We start from the raw sequence: 23,586 nt of genomic DNA, 5'->3' as shown, positions 1-23,586 counted from the left end.
GGTTGGGCCAGGCCAAAGCTAGGAGCCGAGAACTCGGTCTGGATCTCCCACGTGGGTGGCAGGGACCCCATTACTTAGTCCATCACCTGCTGCCCCCCACCCTCAGAAGCAGGAAGCTGGAGTAGGAATAGAGCTGGACCAGAACCCGGGCACTTGGTGGGAGAAGAGGGCATCCCAGGTAGCAGGCAGATTCCCGACCCTGTGAACTTTTTATGGAGGTGCAGCACACAGATAGGAAAGCGTTTAAGTCCTAAGCATACAGCTTGATGAGTTTTAACAAGCTGAGCACAGCCACGTGTCTGGTGTCCAGATCAATACGCAGAGCAGACCTAGCCCCGTGGAAGTCCCGTTGTGCCCCCCCCCCCCCCGTGCAAGAGTAAACCCCATTCTGACTTCAGACACCTCAGCACGGCGCCTTTGCTTTCAAATCCCATGGATTGTGCGCTCTGTGCTTGTACCGTACCCGTCTTCTGAGCAGTCCTTCACTTGAGGCAAGGGATGGCGGGGTGGGGGTGGGGGCAGCAGCCCCCTCTGGCTTGTAAACTACTTCTAGAAAAATCTGCAGGAGCTCTAGGAGAGGCGGCAACGGGTGGGGGTGGGGCTCTGAGCAGTGCGCAGGGAGACATCCGTATTGTAAGCAAATGAAGCATGGTATTAGGGGCTGCACGGGATACCCAAGTGGACCATGTGGTTCGAAGGAACTGAAGGGGAGCTCAGACTGGCTCCAGAGTTGGGTCAAATGGTAAGAGTGTTTGGAGCCCTTAGCTCTAGTAGTAATTCCTCGGTGTCTTATACTGGAGGGGTAGTGGTGGCTTCTGCTGCCACAGTGGTGCCCTTGGATGTCAGAGAGGGAGTGGGATGGAGGATGCAATTAGCAGAGATATTTGGGAATTTCAGATTGTGAAAGTGGGAGAGGGTGAGTGCTCTGGTTTGGCTGTGGTGATCCCTCCCGGGATTCCTATGTTGGGTGCGTGGTCCCCAGCATGGTAGTGCTGAGGTGGTGGCACCTTTAAGAGGTGGGGCCTGGTAGGAGGTAATTAGGTGATCAGGCCAGGACTGCCCTTGTGAAGGGTTTGATTAACACAGGCCTCACAGGAGTGGATTAGTGCTCATGGGTTCTGCTCTTTCCGCACTTAGCCAGCCCCCTTCCAAGTCTCTGTCATGTTGGGATGCAGCAGACGGACACCCCTCCCTTTATTATTTATTTACTTATTTGAAAAGCAGTTATGGAGAGAGAGAGAGAGAGAGAGACAGAGGTCTTCCATCCACTGGTTCACTCCCCTAATGGCCACAACAGCCAGGGCTGAGCCAGCCCGAAGCCAGGAGCCTGGTGTTTCATCTGGCTCTCCCACCTGGGTACAGGGACCCAAGCACTTGGGCCATCTTCCACTGCTTCCCTAGGCACATTAGCAGGACGGGAAGTGGAGCAGCAGGGACTGGAAGCAGCACCCATATGGGATGCCAGCGCCACAGGCAGCAGCTTAACCCACCGCGCCACAGCACCGGCCCCCAGACGGGCCCTTGCTAGGAAGCTGACGCTGCGCTGTTTGGTCCTGCTAGCTATCAGAATTGTGAGCCATTTAAACCCCTTTACTTAATAAAGGATGCAGCTTCAGGGCATTTTGTTATAGCAACACAAAAGGGATTAAGACAGTGAGTGACTTGCTCAAGGTCACACATTCAGAGACCCAGCATTAGTCATCTGATCTCTGGCCCCAGCTTGGTTCTTTCCATTACCCGATCCCACCCTCTTGCTTTACAAAGAACCCAGTGTTGCCCACGGAGCTGAATTACCTCAGTTTTGAAAGGCGTTATGAATTCCCGGCTCTGCTGTGGACCAGGCAGAGCTGTTATGCGGAGGCGCGCCATTATATTTCCTGTCCCACTTCTTCTCTGTTGACCTTCGCTGGGTTTTGTGCATCTTTGGAAGCAGCCCTAAATCAGTATCAGAACAAAGTAAGGCGCAAAATGCTAGCACACAGTTATAAACGAGGAACAGACCGTGTGATGTGATTACTTGCCTTCCCTGCGATTTTTATTTTTGGTATTTTCCGAATAAAGAAAAGGGACTGGGGCCGGACTGGTGGAGGTGGTGGGTTAGCAGTGGCATCGCCTACCGCCAGCGATCTGCCTCCCAGGACGTGCCGAGAGCCTCGCCGAGGCTTGTGTTCCCGTCTGTATTTACTCTCCGCTGTCGAGAGACTCGCAACAGCTGGACGATAAACCCAAAGCAAAGAGCGAGCCGAAGAGAGGAAAGACTTGGTGGCACATTAATCATAGTCGTCAGACCCAGAGCAGAGGACAATGGCTGGTTTGAGGAAAGACAGAACCTAAATTATCCGGGAGATTGATCTTCGCTCTTCCGCATTCCCTGTGCCAGCTAGCAGGCCAGAAAGGTCCTGGCACAGCCACTGGCATTGACCCCACAAGGGCATCTACCGAGCGACCAGCGTGCAGTGTCAAAGAGAGCAGGGCACGGATGGCCGTCCTCTGTCTTTGCATCATTCCACAGTCGCCACTTGGCCCTGAACAGGCCTCGGCTCACAAAGCTACAGAGAAGGCCTCTGCTGTCATGTCGTCAGGGGACGTGATTTGCCTATGGCCACTGCCTGCAAAGCCACATGGAGCGCCCCGTGGGAGGAGCCAGTGGAATGGGCAGGTGCCTGGAAAGCGAGAAGCTGACTTGCTAGGGACACACCAGGACAGGAGACCACGAGGGGGCTAAGGGCACAGCTGAGCTGTGGGCTTTGAGAATCAGGCAAGCAAGCAAGTTGGTTACCATCTAAGCCTCTGGTTCCTCATCTGTGCCAAGGGCATCCGTCGTAACGGTACCTTTATTCTAGGGGGTTTTTCTGTATGAAATGAGATTATTGATGCATGTAAGTGTTTAGAACCAGAGCAGGCAAATGATGTAAAGGTTAAGACATGGCTTGAGAGGCCTGTGTCCTGAGCATCCCAGTGATGGGATTTGATTGCTGGCAATGCTCCCAACTCCAGCTTCCTGCTAATGGGCACCCTGGGAGCCAGGGGGTGATGGCTCAAGTGGTTGAGACCTGGATGGAGTTCCTGACTCCTGGCTTCCACCTGGCCCAGCCCCAGCTGTTGCAAGCATCTGGGGAGTGAACCAGTGGATGGCAGCTCTCTGTGTGTCTTTCAACTTAAATAAACAAATAAATCAAGTATTTAGAACTGTGCCGGGCAGACAGAAAGACCTTAATGAATTCTAGTGATTATTTTCCTAAGGGCTGAAAAAAGCTAGTGACCCTCCTCTCCCCAAATCTCAAGAGCTCTCTCTAGCTTCAGGAGAGCTGTGTGGTGGGTACTGCCTGTGCTCGCTCTCCCCATGGTAAGAGCATGAATGATCTTTTTGGAAGCTCACTAGGGATCTGTGTGGCTGGGGACTATGAAAGGGCAAGGTGGGTTCGGATCTCACCAAAGCCAGAGCCAGACACAGCTAGAGAAGCTCGGTATTCTGGGGAGGAAGTCATCCCCTTGAACTTGTTGGCCTCACACTTTCGCAAGGCTTACCTGGGAAGGAGGCAACTCTCCATTCAGATGATAAATTCCTCTGTTCCCATGGTGAACGCAACCAATCAGCTGAGACCTACTGATCCCAGCAAGGAAGAAATTCCTTCTATGATATTTGCTGCCATTGGCGACTTGCCGGAGTGACCTCAGAGGGGCACAGTTGCAGAAGCTCCGGGGAATCTGGTCCCAGAAATAGTTTCAGGTTTGGGGGAACAGTGCGTCTGCGCAGGAGGCAAACAATCCGAGGGGACTTCGAAAAGTTCCCAGAAAATGGAATGAAAAGATAAGTTGATTTTGGTGCAGAAATGTTTGAAATGCATGGGGGCTTCAAGAAAATAATTGAAAAAGCATATTATGAATACGCCCTCCGTGCATTTCAAAACCCTTGGACACCAAATTACACTTTGAATTCCACTTTCCCACGAGCTGGTCGGAGGAGCACATATTATTCTACTGGAAAGAGCCCAGGGCTGGAGTCGGGTGGAATCCCTGGAGCTGCTCTCCCAGATCAGCCCGAAACTCTACGAGCTTCAATTTCCTCAGCAATAAAACGCACATAGTAATACCTAACCCATAGGGTTATTACAGGGCATAAGTGACATTACGTGGAAATGCAGCTAATAAAGTCACCGAAAGGAGGGAAGGTCTTCAAAACACAGTAGCTATTTTTAAAAAGGTGGGAATTATTCGCCACTTGCTTTGCTATCCAATGCAGCCTGGAGTCATCATAGTTGCTGTGAAAGGCCAGTGCACCAATAGCCCAGGCCAGCTGTGACCAGGACCTACACTTTTGGCTCCGAAAGGTCTGGATGGTTCCTGTCTCAGTCTCTTGAACTTGGCTTCTCCTCTTGTCATGATACGGAATATCGATTCAGTCTTAGATATCGCGTCCTGCATTACTGATTCCCAAGGATGCGTTCGTATCTCTCTCTGCCTGGCACCGTGCGAGGCACTGAGAATATTATGTTTTTGCATGTTTGTTGCTGCACGTTGCTGAAGCTTAGTAGGCAGTGACAAACTGCCCTGCCCTTACGGAGCGTGCAGTCTTGTTGGGGAGATGATTGCCCTATAGGGAAAACTCCCAGGGTCTGTTCAGAAGCTGTGTCTGGCCCTCAGAGGGAGGCATAGACAGTGGCAAGCAAGGAAGTGACAGCGAATGAAGGGGCTTCACGAAGGAGTTTGGATTTCACTCCTAGGGCAGTTGGTCTGCATGCGACATGGTTTCATTTTTTGTTTTACAGACTTATCTATTTGAAAGCAGAATTATAGAGGGAGGGAGAGGGGAAGAGAAGGAAAAAGAGAGAGATCTTCCATCCACTGGTTCACTCTTCAAATAGCTGTAATGAGCAGAGCTGGCACAGGCCTAAGCCAGGAGCCTGCAACTCCATCTGGGTCTCCCAAAGGGGTGCAGGGACCCAAGCACTTGGGCCACCTTCTGCTGCCTTCTCAGGTGCATTAGCAGGGAGCTGGATGGGAAGCAGGAGAGACAGGACTGGAACCCACGCTCAGTCTGCTTAACTTGCTGTGCCACATCACCAATCCCACAACAAGATGTATTTATTTATTTGAAAGCCAGAGTTACCCAGAAAGAGAAGGAGAAGCAGAGAGAGAGAGAGAGAGAGAGAGAGAGAGAGAGAGAGGGAGAGAGGTCTTCCATCCACTGGTTCACTCGCCAATTGGCTGCAACAGCCAGAGCTACGCCGATCTGAAGCCAGGAGCCAGGAGCTTCTTCCAGGTCTCCTACGTGGGTGCAGGGGCCCAAGGACTTGGGCCATCTTCTACTGCTTTCCCAGGCCACAGCAGAGAGCTGGATCAGAAGTGGAGTAGCCAGGACTCAAACAAGCGCCCATATGGGATGCCAGCGCTACAGGTGGTGGCTTTATCCGCTATGCCACAGCACCAGCCCCAATAAGTAAATCTTGAAAACAAACAAACAAACAAAAGAACATGGACTACAGAAAGAGGGCTGCCTGCCTGGCTTCCGGGCTGTCTCGGTTTCCTCGTCTGTAAAATGTGCATAATGAGTCTCCCTGCCTGACAGTATTTGGAAGGATTAATAATCAGTTTATTTAAAGCACGTACAAGACAGCTGTGCAGCTAACAAGCACTGTGTTAAGTGTTAGCTGTTCTTAGGAAGCTGCATGAAGGTCTGGCACTGGAAAACAACAACAACAACAGGTGGCATTTAAAGCCATCAGGCTGAGTGAGACTGTTGGGGGGTAAGGGTGGGGGGAGATCCAGGCCCAAGGCAAGGAACAGAGAGTGCAAAGAAGAGCCCAGACAGAAACTGGAAGAGGTTCACAAGTAGGGTGCAAACCACGTGCATGTGGCCTCTGGGAAGCCAAGAAGATGGAGCAGTTAGCCTGGGGGAGTGGCCGAGTGTGTTAAGTGCTCCTGAGCGGCCAAGGCAGGCCAGGAATGAAAAAATGCCCCCTACTCCTGGTACCCAGGAAGTACCTGGTGAGTCTGAGCGCTTTCTGCAGAAGGGTCAGGGAGGATGGAGGAGTGGCTGCCGCCAGTATGACAAATAGTGATGTATCCACACGGGGACTTCCCAGAGCCTTGGCATGGCCGAGGCCCCTCTCGGCAGGCAGGCGGGTAGAAAATGATGTGTAAGATGTAGCAATAAGTTTCAGAGGTGAGGTGCAGTGTGTTCTGGACAAAGAAACCAGGAAGGCACCACCAGCAGTGCTGGCGATCTGTGACACACACCCGAAGGTGTGTGTATGCCTTCCCCCCGCCTCTGCCCGGCTTTATTTTTACACAGACTGTAACGAAACTATGCATACTGTTTGGCACCTTGTGGCTTCCCCCTGAACAGTAGACCTTGGGGGCTTTCCATGTCAGCACACAGAACACATCTTTATTTTTACAAATTGCTACCCAATATTCCATTTTATGTATGTGCCGGCCGTGTCACTGCTGGAAGTGGAGGCTGTTTTTAATCCTGTGCTGTTGTAAACAAAGATGCAGCTTGCCCCATATTTTAGGATAACTCCAAAACGGGCTGACTTTTTTTTTTAAAGATTTATTTCTATTTATTTGAAAGGCAGAGTTACAAAGAGGCAGAGGCAGAGAGAGAGCAAGGTTTTCCATCTGCAGGTTCACTCCACACCGGCCAGAGTTGGGCCGATCTGAAGCCAGATCTGCCAGGAGCTCTTTCCCAGTCTCCCATGCAGGTGCAGGGGCCCAAGTCCTTGGGCCCTGTTCTACTGCTTTCCCAGGCCATAGCAGAGAGCTGGGTTGGAAGTGGAGCAACCGGGACTCGAACTGACGCCCATATGGGATGCTGGCACTGCAGGTGGCAGCTTTCCCCGCTGTGCCCACAGCCCCGGTCCCGCACTGACTTTTAGAGTAAGCATGAGATAAGAAAGTGGAGACGCCACATGTATATAAGACACCTTTCTCTGGAAGGCTGACTGTACAGGGAAACAGGTCAGTAGGGGGGCCCAGGAAGGAGATGAGGGTTTAAGAAAGGGCATTCCAAAGGCAGCAAGTGCTTCATGGAAATGGGCACTAAGGGTCACCCAGTGAAGAGCATGTGGCGGTGTGGGTGGCGGCAGCTAGGCAGAGCACCTGGGGCGATGCTTCAGCAGGTGCACAGGGCTGCTTTGCAGCAGTGTAAAGCCCTATGCTGGGTGCTGTGGGAACATCAGGATGGAGGGAGGGAGGGACACAGGACCTCAGGAAGATAAGCCTTTGCAACATTGTTAGAAAGTGGTTGAGTCTGTCCGGGAGGTACTGCCATCTGCAAACTCCCTGCCGAGGGTTCTTGCTGGTGGAGTTCACTCATCCTTCCACAGGTTCCCTGGGTTGTTGATAAGACATTAGCTGGGAGGAGAGAATGATATTTTGGCTGAAATCTGGATTTTTCCCATAAAGATTCAGTGACATGCATATCCTGGAAGGCTTTTCAAAAGTTGGAAATAAATAAAAATCCCAAGAAGAATTTATATTCCTGATGGCTTTGCTGATGGTCTTGTAAATTGTATATTTAATCAAAGGCACTCGAAAGTCTTTTTTTTAACCATTGAAGAGCCATTTAAATGTCAACATAAGTGATTCCCTCCCAAATAGTGCTGTTTATACATTACTTCCCCTAATAGACCATAATGATTCATAAGGAGGCATTTCGCGCCTCTAAATTGTAGGCCTATTGAAATATAAATTAAGATGATAAACAATTTGACCTTACCTGAGCGTTCTAAGTATTTACATGTATCAAATACGAAATTATCCTGGATATCAGGATCCCTAAAAAGGCAGCCTTGCTTTTCTGGCTGAATTCGGTAAAGAAAACGGGGTTATAAATTTCCCTTAGAGGGTGGACCGACTAGAGGGGAATACACGGAAGAACGGGCCCAGGGACCCAGCCATGCGTGCATCTCCGGACTGCCCCAGGGGCTGGGGGGCGCCCAGCGCCCTCCCGGGGTGGGAAAGGCGCTGCGGACCACCCCCCGCGCGCTCCCCTTCCCCCCTCGTCCCGCGACGCCGCTGGAGTTTCAAAACATGGAGTTTCTACAGGAACTTTGCCAGGCCGAGCTCGCAGCCCTCCCGGGCTCCCGCAGCGGGATTCGCCTTGGCGGCGGCGGCGCGCGGCCTCCCCGCACCGCCCCTCCCACACACACACACTCCGGGGAGCCGCTGACCCGGCGGCTCCGCAAAACCGCTCGGCGGGGTTCTTAACCCGAGAAGGCGCAGGGCCACCGGGGCTCGCCCCACCCCCACGCCCGACCTTGCCCGGACCCCGGAGGGTGGCAGCCGGGAGCCCTCGGCGGGGCCCGAGCCGAGCACGTCCGCTGGGCCTCTTTGCCGCCGCAGGCGCTGCTGTGCTCGGGGCCCGGGGCTCGGCGAGCTTTCCATTCGCGGGGCGGGGGCCGAGAAAGCGGGGGGGTCGCCGCAGCGGAGGAGGGGCGCAGGCCGCGGCGGGCTGGGGCTAGGTGCAGGGGCCGCTCGCTCGCGCTGGGGTTTTGTTTTGTTTTGAAGCCGGGCGTGGGGGAGGGGCAGCACCTTGTCAATGAGAAATTTCCTGTTCGCAAGACTCAGCTTGCAGAGTTTCTGTCCTGCCCTTGAACTGACAAGTGGATCTCGGCGGCGCGAGTCCCCGAGAGTCAATCCAGCCGCACCAGGCGCGCACGGGGGTGGGGGCGGGGGCACCCGCGCAGCGGCGCCGAGGCCCCGGGAGCCCGGCCGAGCGGGGCCGACGCCTGCCCTCCCGGTCCCGGGCGCACCCGTGAGCGCCGAGCCGAGCGGTGACTAATCTGCGGCTCCGGGCCTCTTGGCGCGCAGCCCGGGCTCGCCTCCCGCCCCCTCGTCCCTCCTCCTCCCCGCCGCCTTTCCCGGCCCCGCCGCGCACGGCTCTGCCGGACGAATCGCGCGGGCCAGAGCCGCCGCCGCCGCGTTCCCGGGAGTGTGGGAAGCGGGTCGAGGCGGGCGGCTTGGGAGCCGTCTCCAGTCGGCCTCTTTCGACCCGGGCCCGAATGTGCATGTATTTCCTTCCCCGTAGGCACTTTGATCAGCGTTTCCTCCGAGCCGCCGAGGAGCCGAGGCGAACCGGGGCTTTTAACCCCCTGCGTGCCGGCCCCGGGCGTTGGGGGGGGGGGCGAGGGAAGAGTGCTGCAGGGAGACTGCTGGACACCGGGTGCAAGCAGTTTGGCTTGGCAAGCCGTGGCCAGGAGCCCGGCTGGATCCGAGGAGCTTGCCTAAGCGCCGCACGCTCTCCTGGGGAGAGCAGGCCGTGAGGTCCGAGGCGGCTCGTTAATGTTCAAGCCCGCCCAGGGGCCGCACGGTAACCCGACCAGCCTGGCGAGGCTAGGTGCGGGCTTGAAAGGCCAGGAGGGCGGAGGCTTCTGGAGGGGAGCGGGAGGCCCCAGCGGGGCCCGCCCTCACGCACCCTGTTCGCTGGCGCGTGCAGAGCTCCCAACCCGGGGTGGGGGCCTTGCGCTCGCTCAGCGGATGCGGCTCCGGTCGCCGAGCCCTCCCGCGGCCAAGCCCCGCCGGGGAGTTAATGATTGATTTACTGGCTCCGCGCGGCCGGCGCCCTCCCTGCTATTTGTCCAAGCCGAGGAGTTGCTGGCGAGAAGCTCCGAGGCCGAGAGAGCGGGGGTCGGCCTCCTGCGCTGCCGACAGGATGGAGCGGCCACTTGATTAGCTCCCACTGGGCGTCTCCAGCCGTGTCCAGGGCGAGCCTGCGGGAGGCCGGGCCCGAGCGAAGGGAGCATTGGGAAGCGCCACATGTAAATGGGTTGGCAGCTGGTGATTAGGCCTCCCGGTTTTATGAGTCATAATGGGCCGCCCGCCTGGCCCTCAACCTGCTCTCTGTGGACCCGGCGCGCTGGGGCCCAGGCGGTGGACCGTTCCCAGTCTCGCAGAAGGGGGATGCTTGGGGGGGGGGGGGGCTGGGCAGCCGAAGGCGTTGCGCAGGATTTCCTCTCATTTCTCGTAGAAGGCAACACAAACACCCTAAATCAAACCGCTCCGACAACCGAAGGCTCCACACAGACACATCAATAAGGATTTCGCCTCCCGCGTTCGAACGCACTGAAACACTTGTCCTATTTTTATGCAAATGACACCACACAAATAGATCTCGCAGGCCCGGGAGAGGGGTGGGAGGAGGAGGAGGGGCGCCGCCGCCCCAGCCAGGGGGCGGGGAGGGGGGAGGGGGCGCCAAGCCCGCACCCTGGGGCCCGCGCCGGCTCGGGCGCAGCGGGGCTGGCACTGGCCAGGCGGCCCGCCCCGCGCGCGGTGGCTCCCTGCCAGCGCCGCCAAGTCGGCCGCGTCCCCAGGCTGCCTGCAGAGGCGGATTAGGGAAGGAGCGAAGCGAGCCTGTGACTAATCGCGGGGCCTCGGACCGGAGCACCAAGGCCATGTGCGACTGACAGGATCGCCACTAGCAGAGGACACGGCGACGCCTCGCTTAATTGCAGGCTTAAAACATTGCCGCCTGAGCAGCTCTGGTGCAGAGAGCCACGGCGTGCGCATCGCATTGGGGAGCACGCCAGGGAAAGGGTGTCCTGCTCTCTCGCCCCAAGGAAGGCAGGTCTGGCCTCTCCAGGATCCGAAGACCTCACTCCGCAGGGTCGCCCTGCCCTGCGTGCCAATCCAGTGAGGCTGAACGGGTCGGTAGACCCGGTCTAGCCTCCAGGACCAGGTTTCCGACCCCCTCGCCGTGGAACCCACGTTTCCCCTTCTAGCCCTAGCTCCTATAAAGGAGGAGGCCGTGCAGTGGGACAACCTCTCAAAATAAAAACCACACACAGGCGAAACACTTTCTCTTCCCTCCCCTTCCTTCTCCACGGGCTGATACAAAGCCCCTGACGACCAAAGGGAAAAGACACCGCGAGTCAGGGCTGCAAAGGAGGGAGGTGACAGAGTGCCCAAAACTCAGGGCTCACACATGCACCCCAGGCTCCTCACCCCTGGCCACACGGTCCCCGTGACCCAGACCTCCTTCCTGGAGCGCTGAGGCCTCTCAGAGCGGAAAGGGGGAAGCGTCCCCTGGCTGGCTGGTGTGTGGGGGGTGGGGTGGGGGTGGGGAGGAAGGCGGGGTGGCGGGGAACCCAGCGAGAGAAGTTTCCACCACGCTCTGGTCTGCTGCTGCCAAAATCCCCGGGCCCCTCCCCGCCCGCACCGCCTTCCGTTGCTACCACAAGTTTGGTTTAACGAGAGCTCGGGACAAAAGCAAACGTTTTCTATAGACCCCGAAAACAAAGGGGAAAGAGACGCGCGGGGCCGCCGAGAAGCGGCAGCTAGTGTAATGGTGCCAGGCCGAAAGCAGAGCATTAGAACTGCAAAAGCCGCGCGGGCGGGAGGAAGTGCGAGGCGGGAGGCGGGAGGCGGGAGCGCGGGGAGGGCGGGCGGGGGAGGGGCGCTGCGCCATGTTTCCGTGTCACCCGCCGAGTCGCCGGCGCTGGGCTCGGCCGCCGGCTCCCGCCTGCCTTCGTAACAGCAGAAAGCGTGCGATTAGCAGCCAGACAGGCGGGGACTCCGGGCCCGCGGGGCCGCCGCACACGCCGCCCGCGGCCCGGGCCCGCGCCCCCCCGCCCGCCGGGTAATCATCCTCCTCGCTGCAGCGCTGTGTGCACTCTCATTAGAGCAGGGAGGCTTTGCTCTGCGCACTCGCTCGGCTCCCGCTGGCAAAACAACGCCTTCCCCGGCCGGGCCCTGGGCCAGGAGAGTCGCGGAGGGCGGGACGCGGGGGGAGGTGGGGTGAAGCAGGGCAAGCCGCTCAGGTCGGCTTCGCCGCCCGATCTCTTCGCGGCGCGGAGGAGATGGGGGGGGGGAGTCCGCCGCCCCTCCCCCACGCGGAGTGGCAAAGTCCCGAGCCGCGTACCAACCAGACCCCGGGTCCCTACTTGTGTGGGGGAAGGTGCTGGTGCCGCCATGACCTACTCCGGTCCCCCGCCGGAGGCTACAGTGAGGCCAAGGGGGGAGATGAGTGTGTCTGGGTAGGAGAGCGGGGGCGGACGCTTGGGAAGGCTCCCAAAACAGGTTTTGCCCCATCTGTCTTGCGAACGACCTCTGAAAGCCAGGAGCCGGATCCTCAGCGGTGGCGGCCCTTTTGACCCTCGAAAGGAGACCCGGGCCCCCAGCAGGCTCTGTGGCTTCGGCTTGATCTCCCAGAGTAGGTGGGAGATGGGGGTGGCCGAGGCTCGGCTGCTCCAGGCCCTGAGCTTCAGAGGCTCATTTTCTCCTCCGCGATCTCGGCACACAACAGTAGGCAGCCTCTCCCAGCACCACGCGCCCAGCTGCAGGGCCCGGGAGCAGGTGCTCCTGCCCGGCCGGAGTGACGGCTCGGCGCCCCTCCCGTCCCAGCTGCGGGGATTGGGAGGAGGAGGAGGAGGGCGCGTGCTTGTGGCGGTAGCAGAGGGACGTCTCGCCGGACCGCGAGGAGGGTCCTCCCGGCTTAACTGGGGATACCCCCCGTGCGCGGACCGTCGCCTGCGCCAGAAGGGATCAGGCAGGGGTGACACGCGGCCAGCCTTCGTCTGGAACTGCCCTGGGGGCCAGCGGAGGCCGCTCGGGGCGGCGCGAGGGCTTCCGGTCCCCGTGACTGCAGCGGCGGCGGCCGGGCGGCCGGGAAGTTCCCGGGGCGGCCGCGAGGAGCACCCTCCCCTGGCTGCTGCCGCCGCCGCCGCCGCCGCCGCCGCCGCCGCCGCCGCCGCCGCTGCCGCTCAGCTCTCGGAGCGGCGCCCTTGCAGCCTTTCCGCGTCTGGCAAAGCCGCTCTGGGTTAGCGCGGGGATGGGGGCTGCGGGGTGGTCCCGGCCCAGCCCCCAGGGGAGGGGGGCGGGGCCGGAGACCCCGCGGGAGCGGCCGCGCGCCTCCCTGCTCCCCCCCCCCTCCGCCGCCGCCGCTGATATGGCGGGCACGTGAAGCGCAGCTCGGCGCCCCGGCGCCAGCCAGGGAGCGGCCTGCCCCGCCGGCTCAGCTTACCCGCGGGCCCAGGAACGCGGAACCGAGCCCGGCCGGGCCCCGCGGAGCCCGCGCCCCCGCCCCCAGCTCGCTTGCGGCCCCGCACCCCCTCCCGGCCCGCGCCCGGCCTTGGGGCCGCGCCAGACGGCTCGCCCGAGGGGAACTCGGACTGACTAATGGGACGCGTGTGGGCCTTACGTGAGGCCCGCTGTCAGCTCGCTAGGCGCTAACGCCGCGGCCAGGCTTTTCGGGGAAGGGCGAGAGGAGGGGTTTCCCCGCCCGGCGGTTTCGGCTCCCCGGGGACAATCCGGCTGCGGCTGGCCCCAGGCTTTGGGTCTTGCAGCCTGGTCCGGAAGGGGCAGACTGCGTGCCCCGGGCGCCGAGATCCTGACCCGAGGCTGGCGTTGAGGAGGTGGGAGCCCGTGAGCCAGAGGTGTTGCTGGGGTTCGGTCGGCTCCGCCTGGGGGCCCGCCTGGGTGTTTGTGATCTGGAACCAGCCGCTAGGCTGGGGGGGGGGGGTGGATTTGCAGGCCGCCCTGCGGGCCTGAAGTTCGATACCGAAACCTCTCTCAACAAATACAAAGTCTTCCGGAAATCCCCTCGTGAGACGCCTGTGCTTGAAAAAAAAAAAAAAAAAAGGATTTCTTAAACTCCCCGCGAGTCCGGTCCGGCTGGGAGTTGTCGCGTTTGGCACCGGTGATGCTTTTAACTCCCTTTACACAGAGGCCTTTAAAAATCTGCAGAGTTTCTTATTATCTCGCATTAACAAGCACCTCATGTTGACTTAGTTACACGACCCTCCCAAACAGAACTACCTGTTTAGTTTCAACACAAACATCGGCCAGTAAGGAAGAGACGGGGAACGCGGGCCGCGAGCTTGGGTTGGATGCCGGATAAATCCTCATCACGCATCCCTGGTTTTATTCGGCCTAATTACACTGGTAATCCTGCCCCTCCACGAGAAAGCCTGAAACCCCGCAGTCGAGGTGCGACTTTTCCTGGGGAGCCCCACCAGTGGGGAGAGGGGGGTTGCTGGTTGGAGGGGAGGTGGGTTTTAAATGTCACTTCCAAATGAAAATGCTTTCCTTCAGCCTTTTTCTGTTTTGATGCCGCTTTCGAAAGGAGCATTTTTGCGAGATAAGAAGTGACCGATCAAAATCGCGCAGGGGAGGTTGTAAGCAGCCGCTTTGCCCCAGCTTAGTCTTATCTTATCTTTCACACTTGCATGGCGGAAAAAAAATTGGCTTATCTTTATCCCCACCCCCTTCTCGCCTTAATTGCTAAAAAACACTGGTGTGTTAAACGGGGAGGAAGGAGGTCTCTGGATTGTCAGTAGAAAGGGAAGCTCAAAAACGTGGGCCCCTGGGGGAAAGCGGGGTGGCAGGGCTTCTCCTGCCCCCTCCCCCCGTCCTGGGCACAGAGGATTGAATCTAGGGTAGAAGACCTCATGGCCACATTTTTTTTTTTTTAATAAAGAAGAAAAAATCTGGGGGTGGCTTCGGTTGTGTGGCTTCCCCAGACCTGGCTTTCTCAGCACTGCGTTTGCCAATCTCTTTCCTCTTCGTTTTCTCAAAAGCGGGCGATGGGTCTTGGGTTGAGGCCTCTCCTTCTGCCTTCATTCCCCCTCCTCTCTACACATTGCCCCTTTTGGGGAGGAGGGATGCGAGGCTGGGACGCAAAGCCTGCTGGAAATCATTAAAATATATGCGAGTGTCTGCAAACACACACTTTTAAATCATGGCGTTTCCCCTCCACGCTGGTATATTTAAACTCCAGAGCGAGCTGGATCTCCTCCCTCCCAGTCGTTTGTCTGTGTCACCGACAGGCCGCTAATGGCCGGGCTTCCAGGCGCAGTGCATTATGCATTAGCCTCCTCCCTCCGCCGCACACAGAAGGTTCTGTCAGGCCTCGCAACACAAACCACCCTGCGGCCCCCCACCCCCACCCCCAGCACTCGCGCCCGGGAGCTGCACCGCTGCTAACGCGCTGGAGACGCACGGATGGAGGGGGTGGGCACTGGGGGCGGAGGCAGAGCCGAGCGGCCCGGGAGGTGGAATGGGAGCGGGGGGGGGGGGTGTGCCGCAGATTAAGCCGTTTGGAATCCCCCAGCCCTGCACGAGCCCCGAGCTTTGCCCCTGTCTGCGACCTTCCCGGAGCAATCACCCCGCTCCACTCACCTCTGTCACCGACTTTGTGGCCGGGGCGGGGGCGGAGGCCTGGGGGGGGGGGCCGCAGAGGTTATTTAGCGAGAGATCAGCGCCGCCTTTCCATCTGCTCCTCCGCACCTCCCTCCACGCCTCGGGCCAGGGGCTGGCAGAGCCTTCCCAAACCCTCCAGTCCCGCGGTGGCGCCCGCGAAGGGGTTGGGGTAGCGTGTCTCCAGTGGGGCCCCGCGGGAGTGGACGAGAGGCTGTACACATAAAGGCTGGGGCGGGTAGGCGGGCGCTCCCAGTCCGAGGGCGAGCAGTTGGTGGTTTCCCGCTCCTCTCCCTACGATTCCCACTCACTGCCCCCAGCCGGGCAAAATATGCGCAGGAGGCGCCCTGCTAAATAAGCAGCCGGGGCGGACGTGGCGTCTGGGTTTATCTGCAGGAGCATCCGGCCAGCGCGGCGGTTTCCAGGGCTCCTAAGCTGGGGCCAGGCCGAGAACAAGACGCGGCCTCCCAGAAGACTCCACTGATGCCCATTCGGTCAACACGCACCCTGCCAGCGGCTCCGCGGTTTGTGCGGCAGTCACCCACCCATGCGTGGGGTCCGGGAGCCCACACTACAGATGATGAGAAGGTTGCTATGAATCACCCTGGGCCTGCCCTTGGGATCTCCTGCAAATACTCAGTAACCTTCCAAAGGCTAGGCAGAAGGAAGAGCAGGCAGCTACCTCTCCAGGTCTCCAGCTCAGTGACATCCTTGGGACAAGGATGGGCCTTTAGTGGATCCCACCCTCACTGGGGTCTCAGAGGGAAAGCCAGGTGGCTAGGCTGGGCTCAGGGATCCAGCCAGTCTTTTTGTGAAAGTGTCATTGGGTAAGCCTAGAGTTCTTTTTGCAAAATGGCCAGAAGGCTCTAAGCCTGGGTGTTTGTGTGCTTTTAAAGACAGTCAATATTCAGAGCCGACCCCAGGTCAAGTATGTTATCTGTTTGTCGTCTGTGTCTGTGCTCAGCCTAGTGCCACCTGCCTGAGAATGACCTCGGAGAAAGGCCAGCAGAGGCCAGGATCCTACACCTGTGTCACACGGGAACCGCCTGCACAGCGTCTGGGGTGCAGGCTGCCCCAAAACTCTGAGCAAGGACCTCACCAAGGGATGCAAGGAGTTTCCCCAAAGCCTAGACGTAGCCGGAGGGTTGGAGGAGGCCCTGCCAGGTCTTGCACCCTCAGCCTACCCTGCAATAGGCAGCTAGGCTCCAGGCCTGCTCCCGGGGCCCAGTTCGCTTGCCCACTTCCAGAGCCAGGTCAGAATGTGCAGTGGGAGAACATGCAAGAACCTTTCATGGAGGTGGGAGCAGGCTGAGGAGAGGCAGCTCCCTCCGCTCAGCCCAGGCACCTCTCCTTTCGGCGCCTATTTATTTCTGCGCTGGCTGCGCTGCCGCCCCCCCCCCCCCCCTTGAGCTCCCTTGCTCTCTCAGCCTCCGCCTCCGCTTTCATTGAAATCCTCCCTTCGCTGAGTGCTGGGTATAGCGGCCTGACCCCCGGGTCAGCTCCCAAGGGGCTCTCGGGAGGGAGGGAGAAGGAGCAGGGGCCGGGCCTGGCCGCCAGCACACACAGTTGCAGGCCCCTGGCATTCCCAGCTCCCGGAGCCTCTTCCTTGAGTCCCAGGGCGGGACTACCCTGCCCACAGCTTTCTGCTTCTCTCCCGCAGCACAACCCCACGGAACCAGGCCAATAGGTGTAATCTCAGCCCCCTCCCCTTCGCTGTAGAGCATCTCAGGAAAATCCCACGTTTTAATTCCCAGTGAGTCACGAATCATCCCCCCCCCCTCCACAATGCCTCTTAGGACTCCCTTAATAAGATATTTTTTAAATCCCACGGAGTTGGAAAATGTATCCCTAGGAGATGGAGGAGAAACCTTTTAATCCCAGCAGCCCGCAGGAAGGCTCCCTAAAAAGGGGGGGGGTGTGGATGGTGCAAATTATGTCAAAGGTCAACGCACTGGCCTGTTTGTCTCCAGCATCAAATCCCCCCCCCCCCCCGCGCAGCCCCCTTTCCCATTTACAGCACACCCCCACTCCCGCCTTCATTTTAACTCTCGGGATTTTTAAAGTTAGACAAATAGGCCTCTCTGTCAGCAGCCCCGGGAGGCCAGGAGACTCTGAAGGGCAGCAGGCCCCAGGCCCAGTTCCTGGATTTTCCAAAAGTTCTGGACAGTTACACGCCACTGGGAACTCCGGGAAAAGCCTATGCCTGGGAGTGGGGGGGTAGGGGGAGACTTGGGGAGACAAGAGAAGGTGGCGGCCGGGCACTGGGCCAGGGCCTCTGCGGTGCGGCCCAACCCAGCCGGAAGAGCCTGGCACAGCTTCTCACTCCCCCAGGCCAGCTCACCCGCCCCAGTCTTCAGTGGCCTCCCTGCCTGGAACCACATTCAGAGACTCCCCCCCCCCCCATCCCCAACTTCAGCCTTCCCGGTTATTTTAGACTTGTTTTGAATAAAAGGAGTTGCTTCAAAAAGAAATGTTGCTACAACACACAACCAGGGGCCTTTTCTCCAGCTGGGTCTGTAACTCGCATGCGTTCAGTCTAATAACTTTTAATGTCTGGCCCTAAAATGTCTTTATAAAAAATAGCTTTACAGCATAATAGTCCAGGTGTCTTTCTGCTTGTTACCGGAGATTAAAAAAATGTGTGGGCTAGCTTTCAGAGACATCCGCCCCCAGAAAGACCAGGAAGAAAAAAGGCACGCATTCCAGTCTGCAGCAGCAGGTTCTGCAAGGGGTCTCTCGCCCAGCTCGCCTGGGCACTGCTGGAGGGGGCACCGGCCCGCCTGTCTTTTGCATCAGTTGTTATAAGCAGCTCTGGAGCTTGAACACTTCATTCCGCTCGAAGTTTCGGGTTTCAAACGGTAGAGATGTTTCACTTCTGCTTTGAGAAGGGCTGTTTTTATAACTATGTGCTGAGAACTAAAACAGAATGAATAAAATCGCACCTAATACTACCAGTCCCACTCCGTAGTGAGTCTAATTTTTAAAAGGGAAAATATCTGCTAGCCAGAGCTGATTTTGGCCTTGACCTTGACTTAGTAATCAACTTGAGATGCTTTTGATTATTTTTGGCATGGGGACACTCCAGGATATTTTAAAACTTTCCGTGTGGATATACAAGCCACCCCCATTTCGGATTTATGTTCTCATCCAGCCTGCACCATCTTGTCCTTAGGCAGAAAGATACACCCCACCCCCTTCCTATCCTAGAAAGACCCTAGCGGGCAGCTGAATGCGGTCACCTTTGGCCGTGATGTCCAGGCCCGCAGTCTGGGTGCGGTTAGACCGGAACACCCCCTCCCCCACTCCCACCCTTTCCCGCCAGCTTCACAAACTGGGGCTTCTCGGCTCGCCCTTGAGGCTCCGCGCTCTGGGGAGGCCGGAACCTCTTTCTCCGCTTCCCCCTCCCGCCAGCCAGCCCCCGCCCTCCCCCCGCGCCCAGCGCCGCGCCGGGTGCGCTGGAGGAGCTCAATACGTGTCAATTGAATTGAACTGCTGCGGGCGCAGGCTGTACGCCGCCGCCGAGCACCGATCAGCACGACGTTACCGAGTGGAAATTTATGGGGCGAACGGTGTAAGCCAAAAGTTGCTCCTTGCCAAGGGAAATAAAACGCGGGAGATAATCTCCCGAGGCCTGGGTGAGGGGCCAAGGCAGACCCTCCAAGCATCTGAGGTGCAGACCCTGAAATGCGCGAGACCCCGGAGCGATTCAGGCGATCTTCGCTCCCCTGCCAGCACACACACAGACACACACACACACGCACCCCACCGCCTCCCGGTACCCCTCCAGGGCTACTCCCCCGCCCCCACCCCCGCCTGCAAGCGATTCCCACACAATTGAAACGTCCGGGGAACTCGGGCGCGGAGTTCGGGCGGAACGGCCACTGTTGCCCGGGGTAGTGTTTTCAGAGAGCTGATGACACCGAAACGGGCAAGAGCTCCTCCGCCAGGAAGGAGCGATCTGGAGTGGGAGTGGGCGCGGACGCACACCCGCTGGGCTCTGCTGGGGATCGGAGGGGGACGCGAGGCCAGGGGAGCGCAGCGCTGGTGGCGGAGAGGCGGCAGCCGCTGGCGTTTGACAGCTTGGGCTGAGCGGAGCGCGAGGCGCTTTATGGTAATTGCGGTCCTCCACTGGCCTTCTGGGTAGCAAGGGGAGTCTCGGCGCGCGGCTGGGAGAGCCGCCCCTGCCGCCCCCCGTACCCTCGGCTTCGTCGCTGCGGGCTGCCCTCGCCGCCGCCGCCGCCGCCCCAGTCGGTCTCCAGCTTGCCCAAGACGTGCGCCAGGACCGGGCGTGCGCAACCAACTCGGCCCGAGGCGAGAAGGGAAGGGCAGGGGGCGAGAGGGGCGCCACCCAAGTGGTCCCGGATTCGAACCTGGAGAGGCCAAAATGCGTCCGGCCGCGAATCGATGACGGCCGGGGAAACTCGGGCAAAGCTTTCCTGGGGAATCACCCCGTTCAAAATCCCACCGCGGAGACGCCGCAGCCGAGGGTAAGCGGCGACTGGGGGAGCTCAAACTTGCGAGAGCTGGAGGCGGCGGCGGGCGGGCGGCTGTAGCCCGAGCGCTGTGCCTGCGGGGGAGGGGAGGCGGCTGCTGGGAGGGAGGGAGGGCGGGCGGGCGGAGGGAGGGGGAGGAGGAAGAGGAGGGAACGAGGGAGGGGGGACGCGTTGGGATCACGGCGTGCGGCGGCAGACGGAGCCCGGGCTCCCAGCGGCAAGGTGAGGCAGAGCTGCGCTCCTCGCTGAACGCGGGCAGAGCTCGGCGGCTGCGGGGAAGACGCGCCGGAGCCCCGACCGCGACCGAGAGCGGGAGCGAAGCGGGCGGCGGCGGAGGGGGAGCCCGCGAGCCGCCGGGCGGAGAGCCCAAGCCGCGCTGTCGCCGCGCAGGGACGACTTGGCCAACACACACACACACACACACCCAGCCCGAGCGGGCGCTCGCGGCGAACCGACAACATGGCGCTGGGGCTCCTGCCCGAGCGCGGGCGGCAGCGGCGGCGCGGGAGCTGCTGAGCCCGGCCGAGCCTAGTCCAGCTGCGGGAGCCCAAAGGATCGCGCGGGGCTGTCGCCACCTGCCCGGAGGCGCTGAGCCCGCCCCGCCCCGCCCCGCCCCCACCCGGCCCAGAGCCCACCCCTCGGCGGGGCCGACCCCGAGGGCAGCCGGCTGGCAGCAGACGGCGAGGGAGGCGAGCGAGCACGGTGCCGAGAGCGGGCTGCGGGCAGCCGGGGACGGCAAACTTTGCTGCTCGCCGCGCTTCCCCAGCCCGGCTCCTTCTCCGCTCGCTAACGTCGCCCCCCCCCCGCCCCCCCCCCCTTCCCGCACACCTCTCCTCTACCCACCCAACCTCACCCCGCTCCTGCCCGCCTCGACTCCGCTTGGGGGAAAACTTCAAAGCGCCGGATCGCAGGCTCCCAGCCTACTCCTCGACCGGGGATTTCAGGTCAGTGTCCGGAACACTTCTCCCGGGGGAGGCCGCGGGCGGGCTGGCGTGCCGAGGGCTGCAATCGGCCCCCTCCCCCCGGGGCCCCCGCCCGCCGCGGGTTTCTCCTCCGACTCGCGTATACCCCGCGGAGCTTTGGCTTCGCGCTTTCCTTTAGCTGCTTTGCTCGCTTTCATTTTTATTTTATAGCTGTAAGTTATTAGAAATGCAGCCAACCTAAGCGGCCCCGCGTGGGCACCAGGGAGAGGAGGGCGCAGTGGGGGGGGCTGCCGGCTCCCCCCCGAGGGGGGCTGGGAGCAGAGCAGTGAGTTCGCGGAGTGGAAGTTTGCAGCCTGTGTGTGCGCGGGAGCGCGGTCGCCGCGGAGCGCCGGGAGTCGGGCGGAGCGGGGGGGGGGGCGGCTGGGCTGGAGGCTGGGAAGCTCGGCTCGGCGTTAGCTCGCGAGCAGGAAGGGGAGGGCGGCGGGTTCCCCTCTGCTTTCTTTTTCTACTCGGGAAAGAACTGTAAAAACCCCCAGCCGCTGCCGCTTGGTCTCGCCTCTCCAGGGGCCAGTCGTTCCTCCAAGTGGAACGACGGCGTGTGCGTGCGCTAGGCTGTGTGTGTGTGTGTGTGTGTGTGTGGCGGGCGCCTCGGGCCGAGCCGAGCTCGACCTGCTACCGCCGCCGCGCAACTCGGGAAGGGAGTCCCGGGTTTTTTCTTGGCTTGCCCCAAAGCGCGAATCACGTGGATTTAAAAAAAAAAATCTACTAGGAAATCGAGCCGAGCGAGGGGTTCCGATTCGGCCCGTCCGCCCGCCAGCCAGGTCAGACGCTTTGTTTTGTAAATGTTCTCTTTAGATTGCAGTCCGCTGCTCCCCCCACTCCGCCCACCTCTGCTCCCCCCCCCCCCCGCTCCCCGACGGTGGGGGGAAGGGGAGGTTTTAAGTTAGGAGCCCCTGGGGTGGGTGTAGAATGTGGTTGGGCGGGGGCGGAGGGGCCCGGGGCCTGGGCGCTCCGCTGGGCTGTAGGGAGTGTGGTGGGAAGCCCTGATGGGCGTGTGAAAGTCTGAGGCCGGAGGAAGTTGGTCCCACTTGAAGGGCGTGCGGCGCGGAGGCTCAGGGCGAAGAGGAACTTGCGCACCGGGGCGCGATCCTCGGCCGAAGAGGGGAGGGCGAGGCGCTGGCGCGCCGCGGGGCCCGCGCTCGGAGCGGGCGGGAGGCTGCGCTGCAGAGCCTTCGCCAACTCGGGGGCTCCGGGCGGCGGCGGCGACGGCGGGGAGTGCCTGCTGTTTACGAAGCGAGGCTTTGCGGCGCCGTGCGCGGAGTAGGGCAGCTCGAGGCACGCGTGGTCCCGGCGGACCTCCCGACGCTCGCACGCTCGAGGGGACACGTACCCGCGCGCCCCGGAGACCGCAGAGACTGGCCGCATGTAGGCCGAGGCCGGGCGAGGCTTAATTTGCTGTTAATGAATCTTTTCCAGAAAGTCCGCGATCTCCAGCTAGAGGCTGTGAGTGCCCGCGCGCGAGGGCGCGCGCCGCCGGCGTCTGGAGGGTGGGGGTTGGGGGAATGAAAGAGCGAAGAAGGAAGGAGGAGGGTTATGTGTATTTAAAAACAAACCTTAAAAAGAAACCAGCGCGCTTCAAATAGGTATTCGCACAGCCTCGCTGCGTCTAGAGAGCCCAGGGTTTTAGCTCTGTGTGTCTGTGTGTCTTTTTTTCCCTTTTTCTTGCCGAGAGCAGGCTAGGGGAGGGGTGCTGGCATTTGGTTCCCGAGGTAGCCTTTGGGAGAGAGATCCTTAAAATGGCCTGGGAGTCACTACGAGGAGGAAACGGCCCACCCGAGAAGGCGCTGGGTGGTGAGCGCAGACAGACTTGGGTATTTCTGGCCATCTGACACTTCCTGTGGCACTGGAAACGGACACCGCGGGCCGAAATCAATCCTTACGAGGTGTTGGATTCGGTTTTGCCAACAGAACTGCTTGGGTGGAAGGCATTTTCATTGCCAGCCTCGGAGACGGTTGTCCGCCCGCCGGCACACTTGGGAGATAGGCTCGCTCGCCGGCCCTTCCCACTCTGCCTCCCGACCTGTTATCTGGCCTGGCTTTGCCGTGTTGGTTCTCGTGTTTGTACCACCGCGTAAGGGAAGCGCTGAAGGCGATGATTAATATGCCGTCCAGGTTGAATCCGGGGCTGGCCTGCGGTGTACGGGTGAACACCGCCACGCACGCGAATTGCCTGGGGTAGTGAGGGGGAGCGCGCCGGGTTCGGGCGCCAGGCGCTCGGCCGGCAGGTCGGGGCTGGGGCTCGGCCGGCCCCAGCGCTGTCCTTTGAGACGCTGTCACCAGTAGGTGACTGAGAGTTAATTAGGAAGTGTTCTCCGGATCAATGGGCCGCACAGCTCATTAGCGATTCTCTCCAGCCCTTTGCAGGGCCGGCCTGGCCTCCGCCTCCCACACAGGCCGGGGCCCCGAGGTCCCGGCTGCGGAGAGCGCCGCTGGGAAGTGGGGAGGGGCGGGCAGCGAGGGACAGCGGGGAGGCGAGTGTAACTTCGCGGGGCGGCGCGTTGCGTGCGGCGCCGCGAGGCCCGCGCAGCCCGCTCTTTCTTCCTGCTCGCGGTCGCCTCCACTGTGTCTTTAACTCGCTCCCGCTCGCGTCGCTGCCTGGCTGCTCCTCCCCGCCTCCCTCGCCTATCTCTTGTTCTCTAAGCACGACGCCTGTGCTCCCCGCCCAGTTTGGGATTAGACAAGATAAAAATAGGACTGCCCAGCGCGCAGAGCTGTGACTGTGTCCCGGCAGCGGGGCTGGTGCGAGCGCTGGGGGCCGGGGCCGGGGCGGACCCGTGGTGCGCTCCGGGCGGCCAGCTCCTGTAGGCCCCCGCCCCCACCCCGCAGGCGCCGTCACGCTCCTGAGGCTCCGTCCGCCGTGAACCGTGCGGGCCGGGGGACCTAGGCAGGGTCTCCGCGCTCTCGCGGGTGTTGTTGGTGTACCGGTGATAGATCGGTCTAGACAGGCATGCAGGCTCCCTCCCGGCTGAAGG

General features: G+C 60.3%; 1 protein-coding gene and 1 long non-coding RNA gene across 15 annotated transcripts in view; one reads left to right on the top strand and one right to left on the bottom strand.

Moving 5' to 3' along the window:
• The window catches only part of BCOR (BCL6 corepressor), a 111,905-nt gene that overhangs the window by 49,597 nt on the left and 38,722 nt on the right, over positions 1-23,586 (top strand). For 5 of the 14 annotated variants that reach the window (XM_070066662.2, XM_070066660.2, XM_070066661.2 and 2 more), the window contains exon 1: positions 20,314-20,575. The exons of 4 other annotated variants lie outside the window; for them this stretch is intronic. The gene's annotated coding sequence lies outside the window, so the exon portion shown is untranslated. Of the gene's footprint in view, positions 1-19,484; positions 19,626-19,817; positions 19,854-20,313; positions 20,576-21,195; positions 21,376-23,586 lie in introns of those variants that run through there. 5 more of the 14 variants (XM_089324230.1, XM_051827017.3, XM_089324234.1 and 2 more) reach the window with 5 other exon arrangements.
• LOC138847530 (uncharacterized) lies at positions 6,541-8,722 on the bottom strand. Its single transcript, XR_011385420.1, has 2 exons — positions 8,539-8,722; positions 6,541-7,359 (listed from the first exon to the last, which is right to left on the bottom strand). It is a non-coding gene; the product is annotated as an uncharacterized LOC138847530 (long non-coding RNA).

The sequence above is a fragment of the Oryctolagus cuniculus genome, chromosome X (assembly GCF_051225735.1).
Source record: "Oryctolagus cuniculus isolate XC-2025 breed Fujian yellow rabbit chromosome X, ASM5122573v1, whole genome shotgun sequence".
Lineage (NCBI taxonomy): Eukaryota > Metazoa > Chordata > Mammalia > Lagomorpha > Leporidae > Oryctolagus > Oryctolagus cuniculus.
Note: the sequence above shows the minus strand (reverse complement) of the source record. Positions and strands in the feature narration are given on the sequence as shown.